Below are 6,225 nucleotides of genomic sequence, written 5' to 3' on the forward strand. Positions count from 1 at the left end.
GGAGAGAGCCAAAGCATAAGAGACTGTTAAAAACTGAGAACAAACTGAGGGTTGATGGGGGGTGGGAGGGAGGGCAGGGTGGGTGATGGGTATTGAGGAGGGCACCTTTTGGGATGAGCACTGGGTGTTGTATGGAAACCAATTTGACAGTAAATTTCATATATTAAAAAATTAAAAAAAAAAATTCCTTTCCACAGATTTCCCTTCACAAACCTTCTTCAGCATTCCTTTGCTTAATATTTTGTCCCAAGCCATTACTCTCCAAACTACCAGTCTCATTTAGGACAAAATTACCTTCTTTTACCTTCAACAAAAATGTATGTCCATTCCTTATATCTTTCTTACACATACAGAGTTCCTTCCCTCATTTCCATTAGTCTTAATTACACTTAGTAGAATTTTAACTCTTAGAAACATTAGTTCCCAGTGAAAACTAAGTAGTAGCCAATTGTGAACTGTTACACCAGAATTCTTTAGGTGACAAATTTATGGATACATTTAAGCACAAAGCATGTTTCCAACAGACCCAAATATCCTTAGTTTCTCACAATAAGAAGTCAAAAGCAGATAGACTTTGTGCTTAGTAACAAATGCTTTAGTATTTTATCCTATTTGGAAAAGACCCAGATAAATGCAATCCAATTTATCTTCCAAGCAAAACTTTAAAGTTTCAGGTTACCAAAGACTTTGAAAGCTAACTTAACAATTACCTATGAAAATTTTGAGACAAAATTAACCATCATTTTATGTCATGTTTTTGCTGACAAATTGCAAGATAGATATAACATGAGCTTATTTGACTTCTAGTAAACCTTGGTAGAATAAAATTTTCATATTTAATGCTGATAACTCTAAAGACATGTCTATTTTGATTAAACCAATTTAAATTAGTTTAAATGCTGAATTTTGTTTCACCTGGGTTTTCACCTGCCGTGAATTCCATGTCTTACCTTGTCTTGAAGAACTTGTCATTTTTATCCATGGGAAATACTAGAATAGTTTTATAAGTGGAAAATTTTTAGTTTAAGTGGTTAGAAGGGGACATTGAAAGAAAACAGAAAAGCTGGAAATCCATCATGCTCTAAGTGACATTGTAACACATGTTTTTTATAGCCAACTTCCCTAAGAAGTCCCTAGTTGGGTTATAATTCAGTCAGTTCTCAGTGGAGTTCTCACAGCTAGAAGCACCTAGGTCAGAGATGTGAAGGGAATAATATTAGAACAATGAGAAGGAAACCTCCCATGGGAGTGTTAGGATCAGTAGCTGTGTTAGTCACTGAAGTCTCTGTCCTGTTCCCAAGACAGACAACTTTGTATAAGGATGGGAAAAAGGAGAAGGCATCAAGTTTTTCGGTCTTTTCTTTTTTTTTTTTTGTAGAAAAATCTTTATTTTAAGAAAAATTTAGGTAACAACAACAACAAAAAATTTAACAAGTTTCACTTAGCAAAATACACCCAAGAGAAAATCACAGTACAAAGAAAGTTTTAAGTCAAGACTCACCAATTCCTACAATATTTGTAATGTGTCTTAAGTTTCAAAACTAACTTATTTTTTAAAAAAAAGCTTAAACTCAACCTGAAAGATTTTAAATGAAAATAAACTAGAATTAACAAACATGAGAAATATTTCTCTTTGAATTAGGTATCTAGCACCTTGAGTTTTCCAAAAAAGTACATCTCCCCATGTGTTCACAGTGATGTGGTATAAAAGATCCATTTAATGAACTACTTTAACTTGGATAATATCATTCTGATATGCACTACCAAAATGTTAATTCAGAAAAGCTGATAGTTTTAATTTCTCAATATCACATGATAGAAGAAAGTTTGCATGAGAAAACACTGAAGAGGTAACTTTTAAATACAGATTTCACAAACTCCTGGTGTAACATGGGTCCTATAGCTTCCTCTAGAGTAATAATTGCTTTTCACTGCTTGTTGCTGCCTGTGAAAATTTGATTGTGATAACCCAAATGCTCCTACAAAACTAGTCATATCCATCTATGCTGTTCTGGCCTCCATAGCTAGCCCTGTAACAGCCACTCACAGACTGGCTCTTGAGGCCTCTGGGAGTGGACTGGGCTGACACCCCTATGCATTTCATCATCTGGCTGCTATACGCCCCATTGCTGGACCCAGTTGTGGAATTCAGGAAAAGTTCTATTATCTGTGTTGCATGTTGGCCCAGTCTTTGGACATAGCTGCCACAGCTTCTTCATGAGTGGCAAACTCAACATTGGCTTTGCCCATCACTCTTCCATCAGGGTTCGTCTCAATATGGACTCTCACAGGGTTAAGTTGGAGAGAAGAAGTTGTAAATGTTGTTCTCTGTGGCTTTGTATGGCAGCTTTCTCATGTGGACACAGTGTCCGTGGTACTCTGGACAGTGAACTCGCCATCTCCGGTTCTGTGGCCATACATGCCCAAGAGACAATAACTGAGGTCTCTCCCAAGCAGATCATTGGTGAAATTGCAGCCATCACTGAGGTCTCTGCACTCCTCATAGCCTGCACTGTAAGCACCAGACCTCAACCTCTCCAGGCCTGCTTGCTTGACAGTGCCAATATACCTCCTGGTTGTGCTGGGGAGGTCATAGGGCCCCCGCTGCTGTACAGACATGAACTAAAGAGGGGGATCCGAGTATGACCTAACTTCTTCCTGATGGCTCTTGAACACTTCAATATATCTGTGCCCTATTCTGTCCTTGTGCTTCCCTAGGGCCTTTTCAGCTAACTCTTGTGAGGCAAACTACACAAAGGCTTCCCCTGTAGTCTTGCCTTCGGAGTCCATAAGCAATGTGATTCCATTTGGCACAATTTTTAACCCTGAGGAAAACTGAACAATTTATTCCATGGTGCATCCAAATGGGAGTCCTCAAAGCTGAACAAAGCCATTGATGGCTGTGTCGGCACTGTTTGGACCACTGTGCTTCAACACCCAATCCATTTCGGTTCTGTGGGACTTAAACACCTCAATGTACCAGTGTCCCATGCTTTCCCTATCTTTTTTAAGGGCAATTTTTACATCATCTTCTGATTCAAGTTCAACAAAACCTCATCATTCTGCCTACCTTCTCTGGTGTAGATAAAATGAATGCCTGTTTCAAGGATTTGTCAATGGGATATAAGTAGTAAGGAAATTTCATTTTTTTCCTTTTGCCTTTGTTTCCCACATCAGTTCACAACCCTCTCAGGAGCTTTCCCGGTATAATCTGAAACTGAAATAGGCAGAAGGCAGGGAGAGACTGAAGTACAATGCAGGCCACGTCAGGTTGGCAGCTGGTAATTTTAATTAATAATAATAATAAACAATAATATAATAATCACACCCACTCACCAAATCTTAAAAAGATTACAAAGAGCCCTAACTGGGCTTAGTCACTTAAATTTTTTTTTAATGTTTATTTATTTTTGAGAGAGACAGAGACAGAATGCAAGTGGGTTAGGGGCAGAGAGAGAGGGAGACACAGAAGCAGAAGCAGGCTCCAGGGTCTGAGCTGTCAGCACAGAGCCTGATGTGAGCTTGAATTCACGAGCTGTGAGATCATGACCTGAGCTGAAGTCGGACGCTAAACTGAGCCACCCAGGTGCCCTATGGGCTTAGTCACTTTTAAGGTGAAGGTGTTTTCAACATCATATCACCAACTCAAGGCTCATGTTCTTGGAGCAGCCTCTGGAGCAGAAAAGGCAAGCGGAACCCACATTCTGAGGTCAGGGGGAGAGGAATGGGAAGGAGCCTCCAAGTTCCTGGGTCCAGTTCATGGTCAATCAGTGGTCATGTCTTTTTTGATCACATTCCCCAACATTCCACCCATTGTGACTGGTTCTTACAATATTATGTGCCCCTCTTTTCTGCAATGGGCTATGAGTGGTCAGCAAGGTGTTTTATTAGTGTGGAAGTGGCTATCTGGCTGCATTGGAGGCACATGTCATGGCAATAGTAGTCATATGTAAAAGAAAATACTGATTAAGGGAATAATTTTTTAAATTAGTGAGAACTTTTTCTACTAAGATCCAAGGATCCAAACATTAATTTATTAAATCTCCTAGGCTGGGGGTCGAATCACTCAGGGCGTTTACTTGTGTCCTCATGCGATTTAATAAAGATAATACATTAGGAGACTCATCAGTTATGAACACACAGTATTCTGTTTGGATAACAGTACAGGTGACTTCTTGTGAGGCACTAATAATGTCTAAAGCCATCTTATTTTGGAGGACAGTTTTTCTCAGTAGAGTAACTTCAGTGTTTAGTAGGGATGGGCTTTGTTGGTTACCATTCAGGGCTTGCTGAGTGAATTTAGTAAGGGTTTCTTTGTGTGCTATAGCATCCTCTAGGCCTATGGACGGAACAAAGCAGTGACCAAATGATTATATCAAGGAAAAGCAATGTCTACTTGTCCTCGAGGAAAGGGAGGTTGGCAGCTTTAGGAACTTTACTTGGTTGTACATATTGTGCATGTACAACATGCACGTTGGCCAGGGAAGGAAGCATTATTAGGCATGAGAAGATGAGATGGGGATAGGATAGGCCATACCAGGACCCCCAATTTCTCCTCTGTCTCAAAGTGGATATTCCATATCATGCATAGTGCATTTCAACAAGTCCAGATTGCAGCAGGACAATGGGAACTCAGTGCAGATTGAGTAGATCCCCCTCACACAAGGGTGTAAAGTAACCTACCAACTTGGCAAGATGTCCCATTGCAAATTCCAGTAAATAATGCCTTTCCCTGGTGTTATGGGGCTTGGAGTTTTCAGCAACATAGCACATGGATTCATGGTGAGAGTCAGGGCAATGGCTATTTCCCATGACTTCTGCACCTTTTCATGGTTGGTTGCCTTGGCAGGGGTCCTCAGTCTGCATATGGGTCAACAGGCCCTAATGGCTGATTATTTAAATGTATTAAAAGCTGGGACAGTACTTTCCTCCATCTGGCCAAAGTGGTTTTACCTGTTAACAATTTAATTTGCTGTTTTAACATTTTATTTATTTATTTATTTATTTATACACATTAAAAAAATGTTTATTTGTGAGAGAGAGACAGAGCATTAGTGGGGGAGGGGCAAAGAGAGGGTGACACAGAATCTGAAGCAGGCTCCAGGCTGTGAGTTGTCAGCACAGAGCTTGACACAGGGCTTGAACTCACAAGCCATGAGATCATGACCTGAGCTGACGTTGAATGCTTAACCGACTGAGCCACCCAGGTGCCCCATTTTTTTCTTTTTATTAACCTTGTCACTTGTAGGTTATAGGGGAGATGAATCCTCTATTTAATGTCATGCTTTTTTTTTGCCCAGTATTACATATACTAACCTTTGAAATATGACTCTGATTACTATCTATGCCATGAGGGTATCCAAACATAGTACTTAATTTCTCCAATCCCCTAATTGTGGCAGCCTGGTTTGCATAACAGTAAGGTAAAGCTTGGGTTAGGCCAGATGTAGTGTCCACACAGATTAGAGCATATTTAGAACCCTCACTCAGGGACAGGAAGCCAATATAATCAATTTACTAATTCCTTACTGGTCAGGAGCTCTGGCAAATGCCCCAGATTCTTTTATTTATTTATTTATTTATTTATTTATTTATTTATATTTATTTTTTTCTATGTCTAACTTTTATATTTTAATTTAATTTAATTTAATTTAATTTAATTTAATTTAATTTATTTATTTTAGTTTACTTCCAAGTTAGTTAGCATATAGCATAACAGTGATTTCAGGTATAGATTCCTTAGTGCCCCTTACCCATGTAGCCCATCCCTCCTCCCACAACCCCTCTAGTTACCCTCTGTCTGTTCTCCATATTTTAAGAGACTCTTATGTTTCGTCCCCCTCCCTGTTTTTATATTATTTTTGCTTCCCTTCCCTTTTGTTCAGCTGTTCTGTGTATTAAAGTTCTCATATGAGTGAAGTCATATGATATTTATCTTTCTTTGAATAATTTCACTTAGCATAATACCCTCTAGCTCCATCCACATAGTTGCAAATGGCAAGATTTAATTCTTTTTGATTGCTGGGTAATACTCCATTGTATATATATACATATATATATATATATATATATACACACATAAACATATATATATATATATATATATATCACATTTTCTTTATCCATTCATCCATTGATTGACATTTGGCTCTTTCCATACTTTGGCTATTGTTGATAGTGCTGCTATTAACATTGGGGTGCATGTGTCCCTTTGAACCACCACAC

The 6,225-nt window shown here is 38.9% G+C and overlaps 1 pseudogene; it reads right to left on the reverse strand.

Annotated features, from left to right (window-relative positions):
• Positions 1-1,987: 1,987 nt before the first annotated feature.
• LOC125910212 (heterogeneous nuclear ribonucleoprotein F-like) lies at positions 1,988-3,070 on the reverse strand (annotated as a pseudogene).
• Between the last annotated feature and the right edge of the window lie 3,155 nt (positions 3,071-6,225).

Source organism: Panthera uncia, assembly GCF_023721935.1.
Source record: "Panthera uncia isolate 11264 chromosome B3 unlocalized genomic scaffold, Puncia_PCG_1.0 HiC_scaffold_1, whole genome shotgun sequence".
Lineage (NCBI taxonomy): Eukaryota > Metazoa > Chordata > Mammalia > Carnivora > Felidae > Panthera > Panthera uncia.